The sequence below is a fragment of the Syngnathoides biaculeatus genome, chromosome 4, assembly GCF_019802595.1.
Source record: "Syngnathoides biaculeatus isolate LvHL_M chromosome 4, ASM1980259v1, whole genome shotgun sequence".
Taxonomy (NCBI): Eukaryota; Metazoa; Chordata; class Actinopteri; order Syngnathiformes; family Syngnathidae; genus Syngnathoides; species Syngnathoides biaculeatus.
Window position 1 is genome coordinate 27,839,690 of NC_084643.1, and position 16,525 is coordinate 27,856,214.

Below are 16,525 nucleotides of genomic sequence, written 5' to 3' on the forward strand. Positions count from 1 at the left end.
CACAGCCACTCACATTTCAAAAATGTACAGGTATGGTCAGTCATGCTCACAGATAAAGTTGCGGGTGTGATTAGGAATGGCCTTAAAATAACTTACTGGATTAATATAACATAACTGTAAATAAAAAATGAAACAAACAAATACATAACTAAAATAGAAAACTAAAACTTCAAACGCAGAAATGATCATTTCCAATTTCAACTGATATTAGTAGAACATGATATAAAATGGTATTTAAAATTTTTCATCAATAAAAATTCTTGATCTGACAAACTTTATCTGAATAAAAGTTAAATGCACTGGCTGGTCAAGGAATAAACATGAACGCTCAATACTCGTAATGTTTTGAAAATACTGAAAGTTTACTTCAACATAATTGGCGTTAGTGGCAACAAGCTAGCGATACATTGGAACAAACATTCCTGTCGGCAATTGTCAAGTATTGTTGCGGGGAAGAGGGCACGCACCACAGGACTGCCGTAAATAGGAGGTCGGCTTGGTAGAACGCGCCTTTATGTCCATGCGCTCGACAAATTGGCCACACCTGAATCAAGCAAAGAGGTGGATGATAGTCTAATATTGTTGTTTTTTTTTTTTTTTTTTAACACCATCACACTGGCTCACGATCGACGCAATGAGCACCCCTGGTGTAACTGAATCTCCTTTTACATGCCTCATGATGTTGATGACTTTCGACGTAAATGCGCTTGCATTTCGTGAACCAGTTCTGAACATGCGCTTTCGTACATGCTCCGTACATGTTCAGTACGGTTAACTTGCATTTCCCGTTTCCGGGTGAATACTGGTTCTTTTGGAGCAGGCTTGTTTAGTTAACAACGTTTATGAAATAAACACGTAAATTAATGTCAAGACCACACAAAATAAGCGACATCTTGAGAGAATGCGAGGGGAGGGGCATTACTGTTACTAGTGTTAGTGCCTCAACATGCCTACGCTCGTGAAAGCAAAACAACGGACTCAAACACGTTTGGTCAATGTTGTCAACTAATATCCGGATTAAATTTAGGCAATTTTTCCAACATTTTCCGGAGCAATGTTCATGAAAATGTAAAAATCCGGAATTCCGGGAAAATCCGGAGGACTTTCATCACTGTTAGCATTACAGACCATTCGTTCTAGCAAAGCCAAGATGCCTACATGTTGTGCACAAAATCTGAGAAAATGCACCCAAATTTCTACTTCGTTAACTTCCCATGGGGTTAACCTAACAGGACAGCTGTGGCTGTCACAGTTGAGGCTCGTTCACCAGCAGGGGAAATTTGCACCCATCTAATCATTACTGGTTATTAGCTGCTGAGTTATAGTGTCTCGTGCTAATACTGTATAAGCAACAACATACGTTATGAGGGTGGTGCAGGTGTTCAATCCCGGACATCCGTGTGTGGAGTTTGCATGTTCTCCTCATGTCTGCATGTGTGTAAACTTGCCTCCTGCGCGTTGACAGCTGGGATATGATCCAGGATTTCTGGGACTATCGTATAGGAAATGGATGGATGGATATATACGTGTAAACACATAACACTTCCCGGTTAGTATTCACGGCGATGCGCACATGCAAAACCCCCCATCCCCGCTGCTGGTCGAACGCGAGAAACAGAGTGCTTGAAAAGTACAATTTAAATGGATGGATAGATATATACGTGTAAGCACACAACTTCCCGGTTACTATTTACGACAATGCGCACATGCATACCCCCCTCCTCCCTCCATCCCCGCCGCTAGTTGAACGCGAGACACAGAGTGCTTGAAAAGTACAATTTGGGGAAGGAAAAGAAAAAAAGTCTCGCCACGCCTGCTTGTATAATCTCTACATTGAAACCAACTCCTCACAAAAGCATCAAATCTCCGCGGTCCATATAATGGAACTGTTATTATTGTTGTCAACATCACGCTCGTCCTGACACTTCGACTTCCGCCTGTGTGCATTCTGGCTCAAACGCTTGAACATTGTACATTGTTATTTTTGTTTTGCTTGCTCAATGGCGGGAGTAGTAATATCACGGAGCATCAACTCACTATTACACTCGCTTTGTTGACTCTGGGCACACAACGCTTCCTGGTTACTATTTACGGTGATCCGCGTGTACATCCCCCTACCACCGGTCGTTCGTAAGAGGCCGACTGCTTGAAAAGCACAATTTTGGGGGAAAAAAAGTCTGGCCCCGCTTGCTGTACAATCTCTATATCAAAACCAACTCCTCAGAAAAGCATCAAATCTCCGTGGTCCATATAATAGGACTGTTATTGTCCATCGTTAGTGCCACGCCCCCTCTATAACGCATCAAGTGTTGGATGTGTGTATTCGGGCTCAAGTGCACAGGCTTGAACATTGTACATCATGCTATTTTTGTTTTGTTTGTTTGTAATTATTTTTCATAAAAATCGTCCACAAAATGCCAGATAGTGGACATTCTGTGTTCGGTGAAACGTATCAGCGAGCAATGGTGGGTCAGAACAGGAAGCACTGCAGGCGTGGCAAACGCTGATTGGCTGTCAGTTTTCCAGCCGGGATCATTGGAATGTCTGAGCGAGAGAGGAATTTTGATAATACTTTTCCAACTTAGAGATGTTTCTCGGTAAAATCTGCGGATAACTCTGGCATTAAAAGAAACACTGAACCCTCATCTACTATCTTTTAATGTGTGCTCCCATTCCTAATTGTCTCGACAAAGTCTTCCTTTAAGACCAGTAAATATAAACAGTACTGTAATTTATATTGATATATGTATTCATATTTACAGTATATTTATCAATATAGATTTTAAATTCTAACCACTGCTTTGTCAAATACTGCTAAGGTTTTCTCACAGACTTGCCAAATACCAGAGGTGGGAGGAAGTACTATGACCAGCATTGCTGAATGCAGTCATAGGTTACAAGTATACCTGATTGCGTTTGAATTTTACTAAGCATAGAAATGTTTTTATTATGAGGAGAAGTTAAATGTACATGCAAAATCATTGTCAGATTCATTGGAAGGGACACAATTTTTACCACTGTACATATGTTAGTGAATCAGAATTAATTTTAATTGACAGTCTCATGTACATGATCTGCAATCTACATAAACTACAACCTATGTTCCCAATCTAAAGACATCTCATAGATGCATCAAAACCAGATCGGTGTCGAGGTTTGAAGATGTGATAGATCACGTCAAAAATTAAAGAAGGAAATTTCCCGATGGCAGAGATTAAGTTTATCATGTCAGAGGTGTAGGAAAGGATTTTTTTTTTTGGTTTTTGATGGGAACAGTTTTTACAAATTTATATATCTTTCAATGCCCTATATAACTGGGGGAAGAGACAAGTGTTTCACATTTTATGAAATGGTGTTCTTTTTTTCTGGGTACACTGAGTCTAAGGAAGTTCTATGTTTGTTGAGTAAGCACAAATGCAAAAAATGCAGAACTTCTAGATGAATCACAGAGTGCTGGAGCCTATCCCAGCAGCCAACGGGCAGGGGGCAGGGTACACCCTAAACTTGTTGCTAATGGTGACAATTTAGAGTGTCCAATTAATGTTGCACGATTTTGGGATGTGGGAGGAAACTCGGGAGAGTGCCCGGAGAAAACCCATGCAGGCACAGGAAGAACATGCAAACTCCACAGAGGCGGGTCAGGGATTGAACCCAGGACCTCAGAACTGTGAGACCAACGGTATATACAGTATATATACATAAATATATGGCTAACATTTTTAATATATGTGACCTTACTGTTACCAAGGGCACTATGGAGAGACACTCTATTCAACACACCCTCCCATTTGCAATTCAATTTATCCATCCATCCATTTTCTGTACCGTTTCTCCTCAACAGGGTCGCGGGACTGCTGGAGCCTATCCCAGCTATCTTCGGGCAAGAGGCAGGGTACACCCTGAACTTGATGTCAGCCAACTGAAGGGCACATAAAAAACACAACCATTTAATCTCACATTCACAACTCTGAGCAATATATCAACGTATCACACTTGTTTTTAGGATGTGGGAGGAAACCCGAGTACACAGAGGAAACCCATGCAGGCAAAGGGAGAAAATGCAAACCCCACACAGGCGGGGCTGGGATTTGAACCCCAGTCCTCAGAACTGTGAGGCAGATGTTCTAACCAGTCATCCAAAATACCATCAGTTCAATTATATTTCTATGGTGGTAAATGACGACTCTCCTTGTCTGATGACTACAGATGGAGTCGGCCTTTCAATAGCTCTTTATCAATTTAAAGAGGCAGTAAATCCTGCCCAGTGGCAAGGAAAGACTTATTATTACTATATTGTTGACTGTAGAAGATTCAAAGCTAAATATAGTCTATAGTATTGCAGGTATGTGCATAATGGCAGAAAAATGTGCTACATGTGCAGTAAGAAGAGAATAAAGAGAAGCCCCCCTTTTTTTTTTAAATGTGTCAAGCTGTTGTTTTATGTTTTATTTAAAAATGCATGCATGTAAAGGCTCCACAGACACCTCTTGCTTCAGAATATTTTTTTTAATAAGGCTTTGCTCTGTAAGTACCTTTTACATAACATGTAGTGTCTGAGTGTCAGCTGCAAATGCGGTGATTGGAAATTTTAAAAATCATACTAATTTTTTCTTAGTTTGCCCAAATAATCTTGATACTTCCTATTCAACATTTGTTGCTACAATTACTTTTTTTTTTTTTGTTCCGTGTTGCTGACAGAGACTTTTAGTTCATTCGTAGAATTTATGAGGTCCTGAATAAGACTTTTAAAATATTAGTATTTGGTATTTTAATCATAGTGCTTTCTTTCATGAAGAATAAAAAAATAATATATCTGCGTCGACACACACCTGCCACCATTTCAACTTTGAACTGCCACTCCAGTCCAGAAAAGCACATGCACAGGGCCTTACAGAAACATCCATCCATTTTCCTTAGCCACTTATCCTCACGAGAGTCGCAGGGGTGCTTGAGCCTATCTCATCTGTCATCAGGCAGGAGGCGGGATACACTCTGAACTGGTTGGCAGCCAATCGCAGGGCACATAGGGACAAACAACAGTCGCACTCAAAATCACACCTAGGGGCAATTTAGAGTCTGCTATTAATCCTGATTATTTTTCTGGGAGGAAACTGGAGCGCACGGACAAAACCCAAGCAGGTACGGAGAGAACATGCAAACGCCATACAGGTGGGGTGGGGATTTGAATGTCGGTCCTCAGAACTGTGAGGCCACTGCTCTACCTCTGCCTCACCATGCTGCCTTATATCAACCATTGTTACTTAATGGTCATAAAGTATGACAATTGTTTTGTTCTAACAATAAAACACACAAGCAACCATTGTTACTTGATGTGTTAGTGTTTGCAACTCTCTGTCCGACCATGAATCTTCCAAGTTGAAGGATACCTTCTACGAGCAGCTGCCATTAATATTTCATGCCTGACTTTTTACTACACCCCATTTGTCTTATGTCATGGAGCTACAGACGCTCATTTTTTTATATTCTCAAAGCCACCGACACAATACATCAAGAAAAAAACTGGCCTTCACCGAGCCCATTTGAATATACATTCTGCTAGCTTGTCCTACAATGCACACACAAAGTGGTGCACGTAAACACTGTGTTATTGTGACTTGACGTCCCACTATCCTAACCATAGATTTGCAATACAATGTAATACAGTGTTCTTACATTGTAAAAAAGAGTTTTTTTTTTTTAATTTTGATGACGAGATTCACAATCAATATTTGAACACTCAAAATCTCTTAAGATGAGCATAGGTGACCGAAAGGAATCTCTATGTGGGATATCGGATTACAGTAAATTCCAATGTGAAGATTCACTTGTGTTTTTTTTTCTTGCTTTTTTATGCTTTTATTCATTTAATAATTTTGCTCAAACATATCTAGAAATACACGGGGGAAAAGTAGTTGGTACAGTATACAGGTTCTTACAACTCTGATTTTCATGATACCATTGAAATGTAAATAAAGGATGCTATTTTTTTTATATAGTTACTAACATGACCAAGCAGATTTCACATGTGGTTCTGGATTCCTTGGTTGTTTGTCGATATGTGTCCTGTGATTGACTGGCAATCAGTCCTGGATGAACACAGCCTCTCTCCCAAAGTCAGTGACTTTCATGAGTTTCTAAAATAAACGATGGATGGGTAGATTTGTTCAATACGAAACTCGTACAATGTGACTTCAAAAAAGGGCAACACAAGTAATAGTCACACGTGATTGTGACTATTAGTGTGCTCGTGGGAGCTGCATCAGCACTAATGCTTTATGACCTCTGACAAATGAGCAAACATAATTTCTACTTGTGATGACATCTCCTAAGATCATAGGGGACATTGACATTGTGGAAAACACATTTGCCATCAAAGATCTACTGTATAATCATCAGTTAATAGTTGACAGCATAAGATTACAGTACCAACCACCAGAGGCTGAGAGGAAAATGCATATTAATCTATTCATTGTGTGCATTATTGGAAACACAACACCGTAGCATTACAATGTATACAGATGAAAGTTTTGTGTCAGTTAAAATGTTTGTTTTCGGGCTTATCTTTCCCTGATTATAAACTATGTTTAAAGTCATACATGTAATCAGATCTTTTCTCATATTCTATAAACCTCAACCTCCCTCTGTATGACCTGTTTTCCAGAATGTTTAGGCTGATTAATTCAGGATCACAATGTAATTTATTTTCAATTGAAAACTTTTCACATCATATGAAACTTCTCTTCTGACTTCCAAAATAGACACATAGACTCAAGGCTGCATTACATAACCCTGCCTTTAAGCAGTGGTATTATTACATTGACGGCATACACTTTATATGTAAATGCCAGAAGTGAGTCTTGTTGTAATCAAAACAGACTTTTAATATTTTATAAGTTGCGGGTGGAAACAGGCATACAAACTGCGGCTGCAGCACTCAACCTCCTTGTTTAATGCCTGCTGTGACGATTGCTGCAGCGGCGTGCGCAATATCATAAGCTGCTGACTTGCCTTTGGTTCCACATAATTGTCACTAACCCTCTCCTGAATTAGCATGTTTATTGCTTACTGTTGCCTGGTCACACCTGTTTGCATATTTAGGACCTCCATCTATACGGTTTGGTTTGAAGTTGTGCAATTGTCTACCCATGACACGCTCCTTACTTGGAGGATTACAATTGTTCTTGTTTGAATTCAAAGCCTGACACCGTGAGCTATTGACTTTCCACATATTCTTCTAGCCTAATTAGAACAACTTTAATAAGCTTTAATTTAAGGTTTTTCTGTAATGGAAGTGTGGTGGAATTCAAACTTGTTCAACTTTCTTTTTGATCGAGGAGTTTCTTGAGGAGAACCAAGCAAACAATGGATTAGGCAGACAAACTTTTTTCAGTATAACAATGACAGTTTTTTTAGACCGAGTGACTAAAATTCAGACCCAGGTCTATTACCACTCATTCATGAATCCCAACTCATCTGAAATAAATAAAATAAAGCATAGCTGTAGCTATTTGTCCAGCTGTCACCAATTTCTTGGCTTCAGGAGACCTACTAGTATAGTCACAAATAACCAACAGTAAGTGAAGTTGTTGTTTACCTGAGTACCTTCCAACAATAATCACTCCAAGAGGATGGTTAGGACGAGTGAAAATAAGAGTGCCAAAACGAAATACTTTCTTGATGTGAACAGAGATGATAGGAATCATTTCCAGTTACAGTCTTTACTTACTTACTTACTTTGAGCTACCGTACCGACAAATCAGGAGAGTGAATTTGGAACAGTGGTCTTATTTAATTATTGTAAAGGGGGTGGATTTTTCTTCTCTTAAGAGTATGGAGAAAGAAAAAAACCTTCTCCGTTAGCTCTTGTGTCTGAACTGCCTTCTATGCATGTTCTGCTTATTGTTCAGCCATTCCTGATTTTGCTCCCTTTGTGATTCCAATCAATTGTCTTGTGTGACCCCAGAAACAGCATCTATTTGCTCCTAATAAAATGGCCTAAGCCATAATGACTCAGTAGAGAGTAATAATGATATAATAATAATAATAATAATATAATAATAATAATGGCTCGGTTACTCTACCTGTGTCTCCAGAGTGCCTACCCAAGAAATTTGTTACTTTTGCAAAGCAACATGTAGGTAAAGGGAATTGTAAAATGTGGGGCCGATGACTGGAATGATACTTGGTCTCTAACTACAGTATACCATTGGGAAAGCCTGCCACACCACGACTGTGGAAAAAAATAAGAAATGGTACTCTACTATATGCCTGCATTCATCGAAAAGAAAATATTAATCCAAGAACAACTAGAGAACTAGAGTGAAATCTCCATAAAGCATGAACAATTGCTGTCCATATATAAATGCAAAATTATTCGCAGCAATGAGCAGTTTAAAAAGATGTAAAATTAAAAGAGTCTTCATTCAAAGACTTGACATAAAGTAGCTCTGTTAAATATTAATGGGATTATAAAACGTGCAAACTATGAGTTGTGTCAGAAAAGTTCTAGGACCAATGTCACAATGTTCTCCTTGGCCAGGAAGGAACATTGAGATGCTCAGGGCATTGTGACCATGTGTGTTGTTGTGACTTCTTGTGCTAAATGAAAAAAAATCCAATGCTGCAGGATCTCTTTGTACATGTTAGGGCAGCACAATTATTCAAATTTTAATCACAATTAAAAAAACCTCATGCTGGCATTTTTTTTTTCCATTTAAAATCTGTACACTGTTTTATATGAAAAATTCTTCATTTGCAGCAGCGCCTGCAACATAGTCAGCCAGCCATCAGCTGACGAACACATGGTCAAGGCTTCATTAAGATTTGGTACTGCACTGAAGTGTCAAATTCAAAGTAAAAGCCTAAAATATCATTAATGTCCAATGCAGTAATATATAAAGCTTTTATTTTGAAGTTCTTCTTTTCAGTACAATGGCAGAGAGGTGGCCTGGCAAGAAAAGACACTATTAACAATCAATGCAGCAGCTGCCTTGACTTCAAATTTTGTGGTGGCCTGTCCCCAAAGAAAAAAATACCATGAGTAAATAGGGAGTAAAATCACAGTTGTTTGCAGTTTGTGACCAAGCACGACGGACAAGCAGAACAACAAAGACGTACAGTCCATGACAATTCACTGTAGTGATCGTTTGCCGCAAAGCACCTTTAAGCTGGCCATTTTTCAACTTGAACGTGCATTGCACTGTCACTGTGACGTCAGAAGGCGCATGCAGTAGGAGAGGGAGTGGTGGAGTGATTTCTAAGTGCTAAAAGCAGTAGACAAACCTGTAGGAAAAGTCTCCCTTTCACTTCATGGTGGGCTGCTATGGAAGTGCTTTCAATATGGGCCAGATTGCATCAGGGTGCTGTCGTCCTTGCGTGATGCTCTGTGGCGAACATCAAGAAAAGTAATTGCTCCATGAAAAGTCCTCAAAGCATGTGCTATGCTAAAGCATCTGCTCGGATATTGCATGTGCTAAGCCTAAACTAAAGCATGCGCTTGATTAAAGTCACACGAACAGGAATTTATTTAGTGTATAATTTAGAATAATGTTCCTCTCAGTGATGTCACCATTTATTAATAAATTAATATTCATATGAAGTGGACTAACAAGGTTTCTTTGTCTTAGAGGCACACACATGTTCCTTGGTCCAATGGCAAACCAGTAAAGGACTAAACCAAAGCCCTTTATGCGAAAAGTGACCAGGGTTGAACCATGCTTGGGCAAGGCATACTGTAGGAGTGTTTTGTTTCACCCACCATTGAATGTGTTTTTGGACAGTGTGTGTTAGAGAGGAAGATGCACGAGATAGGCTTAGATGGAAAAAGATGACACGCCGTGGCGACCCCTGATGGGACGAGCCGAAAGAAAAAGAAGAAGTTTGTATGGTTGATTTAATGCAGATTTGTATTATATCAGGGCCATGGACTATATAAGCAGGTGTAGAAGAGTATCCATCCCCTCTTGACAATCAGTTTGTTCGTGGGCACAAGAGTGTAATCACCCCCACCACCGACCACACACTCCACCGTCCTGTTGAAAATCTGTTTTTGAGGGCATAAAAGTATCAAGGTTCAATTGTTGATTGTCATCAGAGCCAATGTAATGTAATGTTCACCCCTCTATCAAAAATATTCAAACAAATAACATCCATCCATTATCCAACCCACTTATCCTCACAAAGGTCACAAGAGAGGACAGGAGCCTATTCCAGCTAGCCTCAGGCAAAAGAGGGACTACATCCTGAACTGGTCAACAGTCAGTGACAGGAGAGACATCAACACCATCACTGAGCAGGAATCGATCCCATGCTGCCCACACCAAAGGTATGCGTAAGTACCACTACACCATCAGTGACTCCCAACACAGACATCCATTTTAAATGTCTGTGGATACGCCGGGGCCACGGAATTACCAAAACCCAGTTTGAGATGTCTCCTCACGGTGTTATGTCAAGCCCACTGCTGGATTTGTGCGCATCACACAAAATCAAGCCCCAAATGTGATTACCAAGCACCATCTAATTTTGTTATAACTCATTTCCAGATAAACGTGTATCTTGAAGCCCCTTTAGTGTGTGAGACAAGCATATCACACACCCAGATAATCACTCAAACATTCCGTCTAATGCACAGAATCTTCTAAGGTCGCTAATGATACCTTACCAGACAGATTTGGATTGCTGCTGACCTGCCTTTTAACTTGTTTTCTCCATTTGCTTCTGCCACCGTATGTTTCTTCACACGGATGTTGAAATATGACATTGGGAGTCTGCGTTCAAGATGATGCAAATCCCCCAGGTACAAAAAATAGGTCATGTTATTGAGAGAAATGGAGAGGCTTATCTGTATAATGTACTGTACTAATTTATGCACAATCTCAGCACCTTTCCCCACAGACTTGGTTGTTCTAACTGGAGATGATTTTTGGGCAGAGCTGTGATACAATTAATTAGAGCACAGTAATGATTCTTTCTCACAGTTAGTCACATATGTATGAAACATATTCATTGTCTTAAGGGCTTAGTTTCTGAGACAATAAGGCATTATTCATTAGGACTACATCAGATGTCTCATTGTAAAATAAGAAAGTCGAAAAAAAAACAGTGTGGTATCTTTTCTTTTCTATTGGTAATTTTATAATATTGTAAACACCAGCAAACAAGGATGAATACTTAAAGTTGTCTAGTGTTAATTGTTTAATTTATTTCAAGCTTTTTAGTTAACTCCAGCATGACACAAAAGAGAGAAAAAACCTGAATATAAGCCAGAGAATACTGATGGGGTAATGTAATGGTGTAAAGAGTGGATATTTCTTGCGTGTTATGGAGTGAACTAAGTCTATGGCACAGCAGAGGTGAGATTCTTCACACTTTAGTTTTTTTCTATCCATTTTCTGAGCCACTTATCCTCACAAGACAACCTATGCTACTTATCTTCCGGGGAGACGTGTGGTACACCCTGAACCGGCTGCCAGCCAATCACAGGGCACATAGAAACAACCAATCACAATCACACCTAGGGGCAATTTGGAGTCTCCAATTAATGCATGTTTTGGGAATGTGGCAGGAAACTAGAGTGCATGGAGAAATCCAACGCAGGCACGGGGAGAACATGCAACATGAGTTGGGAGTGTGTTGTACCACACAAACACACACACACACACACACACACACAAACACAGAGTTTCACCCACATTTTAGAGGTCTTACTTACAGTACTGTAGACATACAGTAGCAGTGCTTCCAGTAACCCAATCCCCTCAGGCAAAACATATGTTCCAAGCCAGCCATTCATGAAATTGCTCAAGATCTCACAGGCAAAGAATGGAAAAAGCAAATTCAGGACTGTATGACGTAGTCCAATACATTCACTGAATGATAAATGATAGTGCTCTTCGACTTTTGCAGTGGAAGCAGTTGTTTTATCTTTATATTTCAATCTTTTCTGCATCAGCCCAGGAGCATGATTAAAAAATGTCATTGGAGACCACCAAACAAAATGGTGAGATTCAGTATCCAGTATACACTGAAATGGTTCAATGTATTTAGTTTTCTTGGTCAAAATGGGCTATTTGGAAGAATATAAGTTGGCGTTGTAATGCGTGAATGCCAACATGACATTGATGGTGTAGTGGTACACTTACCTGACTTTGGAGCTGGCAGCGTGAGTTCAGTTTCCACTAGGGAATGGTGTGAGTGTGAATGGTTGTCGAATCTGTATGCACCCCGCGACTGATGGGCAATTAGTTCAAGGTGTGGTTGCCAGAGTCAGCTGGGATAGGATCCAGCGACCCTAACCAGGATAAGTGGTGTTGACATTGGATGGACGGCAACAGGTGGCTACACAACTTAATTGTACCTTCTGCCATCAAGTGGAAGAGCTTTTGATTATTCTCCCTGTCATATACAGTACTTTGCTGGAATAAATAGATGGACAAACATCCATCCATTATCTTAGCCGCTTATCCTCACAAAGGTTGCGGGGATGCTGAAGCCTATCCCAGCTGTCAACGGGCAGGAGGCGGGGTACACCTTGATCTGGGTGCCAGCCAATCGCAGGGCACATAGAGACAAACAGCCACATTCACAATCACACCTAGGGGCAATTTTGAGTGTCCAATTAAAAGTGAGTTTCTTTCGGCTTGTCCCTTTCAGGGTCGCCACAGCGTGTCATCTCAGATGAACGCACATATATGTTTGGCACAATTTTTACGCCGGATACCCTTCCTGACGCAACCCTTCTCAGGGAGTGGAGGCCCCAGTGGGATACAAACCCACAACCCCTGGTTTACCAAAACAGTGCTCTAACCACTGAGCTACGGGGCCTTAGAGTGTCCAATTTATGTTGCATATTTTTGGGATGTGGTAGGTAACCGGCGTGCCTGGAAAAAACCCACGCAGGCACGGGGAGAACATGCAAACTCCACCGAGGCGGGTCAGGGATTGAACCCGGGACCTCAGAACTGTGAGGCCAACGCTTTACCAGCAGCGCCTACTGTGCAGTCCATGGACAAACATGCTTGTAGTAAATAGACATTTTGGCTGACTGACATCTGAGACTATCCAATGATCACATGAACAGCGCCAGTCACAGTACAGTCAGACGTTGGAGGAAAACAACTGAAAACAATTATAACAGAAGCATGCCTATTCACTGCTCAGTAGAAAGGTTTGTTTTTCATTTCATATAATGTCTTGCTTTTGCAATAAAGATTCAATTATGAAATCAAATGCAGACTGTGATTGTGATAGCTATCGTACTCTTCATATCCGAACAGCACTCTTTGTGGAGGGCTCAAATTCTGCCAACTTCAATATCTGATCACACTAGTTGTTCATGCATTTGGATTATGCTTGACTTTTGTCCACTATTTGTATTTATATTATTTTGAGTTAAATTTACAACACTATTATTTCAGTAGATGTTTATCTGCGGGAAGGTTGTGATAATATAAAAGAGAGTAGGGGAGAAAGATTCCTCATCATTATATGCTTTGCTTGTTATTTGAAGAACTGAATATTCCATTTCTATGATGTCTGCTCATTAGTGGCAGAACTCTACTTAGAGAGTTACTTTTTAAACTTGTTGGTGAATTATACTATGTTATCCTAAAATATAATTAACTCAAGTGAAATTTTAACTTCTTATTTGTGTGTGTGTGTGTGTGTGTGTGTGTGTGTGTGTGTGTGTGTGTGTGTGCTCGTGTATATACATATACGACTTTTAGTGTGTTTCAGTGAATGAAGCTAAAATTAACTCAATTGCAGAAATAAAAATCCATTCATACAAATACGGTCAGAGAAGAGTGCTTGAATATTTAAAGATAATGTTTTCCAGTATTGGCATATTTAATTGACGCAAATTTCTTCAACAATCTTAGCAAAAAAAGACATCGAAGCATATCAAGTTCAGTACTGCCTTGTCCAGAATTCTTCTACTAACGCCTAAAGAGACTCGGAGGCGGCCTTATGATGCTGCATGGCCACTGCTGGCCCCACTTCAGAAGCTGAGGGCTGGATTTGAAGATCAAGCGCATCTCTGTGGTCCTCTTTAATCCAGAGGAACCCAGGGTTTACTATCCAAGATCAGACATTCAAATGCTACACAGAATTTCTGGAGGAAAAAGACAGAAATATAATTCTCTGTTTGGATCAAAGGCCATTGGTCATGCTTGTCGATACTGAAATGATGCATTCATATTCATCATATTACTGCCAGTTAGTAGCACTTCAAATCTTTAATAACTGTTTTACATTAAACGTAGCGTTCATTTATACCAGACCTTAAATGAAATCGTTCATCTCTCCGTCCATTTTTGACTGCTTATCATAGTTAAAAACATTCAAAAGTTGACTAAAGACTCCATGTAAATGTGAAAATGTATTTTCAATATTCTGTACAGTGCACAAATTACTCAAAACATTGTATAATATGTGGGAAATACATTTACTGATAGTTAAACTGAAAATATCTGATATGCACATGAACTGATTGCAATTTCTCCTCTGAAGCTGTAAGGAACAGCAGTGATATCCTATAAACCTAATTCATATTCTTCATTTCATAAATAACTGTTACATTTACTTTTGGAGCATTTCCGTTTACTAAGCAGAGACAAAATGAATCATCACCACCAAATGAGGCGATGGGGTATGGTGAGAGTATGAGCTCAAATTAAGCTTCTCCTTTATCCTGCACAATGACATGAAGATTAATGGCACCCTCCACTATTTTAGGCAAGGTTATTTAAATGGACAATTTTACTTTCCTTACATACTGTATCATTGCATTAATGTTTCTAACATGACAAGTCAGCCAGATTTTCATTTTACTGAGCCCCCCAGCAGGATTTTCTTTTTTTTCTTATCTTTTTTTTTTTTACAGTGACCTTTAACGAGCATTTGTGCAAAAATAATGTTGGGGTTTGTAGTGGTCATTAATTGTGTATGTGCACACTCAAAATTGAAACAACCAAGTGGAAAGAAGAAAAAAGAAATGTTGGGTTGTGTTCATTCGGGACTATAAATTCATTGTATATTTAAATTAATTCTCAAAAGAACTTCATAAAACATAGACTATACAGAACAATAAAATAGGAATTATACGATTGTTACAGATGATACAGTGCAGGATAACTAAAGTCAATGTATTGAGATTTTGCTCTGCCAAATTAACACGGTCCAAATGTTCTGTTCTAATTTCTATATATTTTTTCTTATTTTTTATTTCTCAAAATGCAAATGTGCACAAAGAAAATCATGTTTTGAAAGCGATGTAAGGCAGCAGAGAATGCACTAACCATCCTACACAATAACATTGTCCCGTTAGATTACACATCAGCCTCTTGGCACTGGCGTGCAACTCATTGAACCTGGAACCCTGCTGAAGAGCAGCCAAACCACTAATGGTGTTTAGCTACAGAAAGCTGTTGTCCGGATACTGAGCAGTGTGATATTACATCCTCCCCAGCCCCCGGATGAAGTGTGCTCTCTGATGCACTTGTAGTCTTGCTACCGCATCTCAAATGATCTAACTTTTTACTCTCCTAATGTACAGTACAGTACAGTACACCGAACAATGAAGCGATGCCGATAGTCATATGATGAGTGTAGGTCCATTCATTTCAGATTGCGTCGGGGTCATTCCAGAATTGGAGGACAATTTAGTCACTAATATTTTCAGAATACAGACTATTGTCATTTTTAAAGTTTTGTTATGTTTTCAATAGAAATTGGCAATAATCCATCATATGTGGGGCGGTGATCGGGATTACCTTGGGGGATGTGGAATTGGGTCCCAGCAGCCACCGCCATGTGGCCAATAGTCGGGGTGCCTGGGAGGGGACCAGCGGACCGCCCTGGGTCCCTTTGCATGGGATGTGTCCTGTCCAGGTTGTTCTTGGGTGGAAGCCTGGTGCCGGTCCTATCCTCAGTAGATTGGGTGGAGTCCTTAGCCTTTGCGTTGCAGGCACAACAATTATAGGACATTTCATTAAGGGACACTTTCACTGGGTGTGGGACCAGTCACTTATTGCAATAAATAACTGATATATATATATATATATATATATATATATATATATATATATATATATATATATATATATATGTGTGTGTGAAATGCTTGTACATCCACCTTGTTTATATCCTTATCCAATAGACTTCTATAATTCATTTACTCAGTCGCACCACATTTTAGCTGATGAGCTGGATTCACAACCCTTGTCCTGCATCCTGCTTCTCCTGCCCTGTCTGTCTTGTATTGTCCTTCCCTCACATGGTGTCACACTATGGACTCATGAAACATCCATATTTAATGTTAACTTGTTGTAGACATGTAGTGATTTATTTTCTCATCTCATTCTAACTATATCCAAGCTTTCTTCGGGCAGAAGGCGGGGTACACTCTAAACTGGTTTGTAACCAATCCCACAGCACACAGAGACAGACAACATTCGGACTCATAATCACACCAATGCATGTTTTTGGTATGTGGGAGGAAACCAGAGCGCCTGGGGAAAACCGA

At 39.8% G+C, this 16,525-nt stretch overlaps 1 protein-coding gene across 5 annotated transcripts in view; it reads right to left on the minus strand.

Annotated features, from left to right (window-relative positions):
* Nucleotides 1–12,265, minus strand: part of LOC133499926 (EGF-like repeat and discoidin I-like domain-containing protein 3) — a 142,336-nt gene extending 130,071 nt beyond the window's left edge. For 3 of the 5 annotated variants that reach the window (XM_061818360.1, XM_061818358.1, XM_061818357.1), the window contains exon 1: nucleotides 12,144–12,265. The gene's annotated coding sequence lies outside the window, so the exon portion shown is untranslated. Of the gene's footprint in view, nucleotides 1–3,825; nucleotides 3,838–9,282; nucleotides 9,384–12,143 lie in introns of those variants that run through there. The other 2 variants (XM_061818359.1, XM_061818361.1) reach the window with 2 other exon arrangements.
* Nucleotides 12,266–16,525: the final 4,260 nt, after the last annotated feature.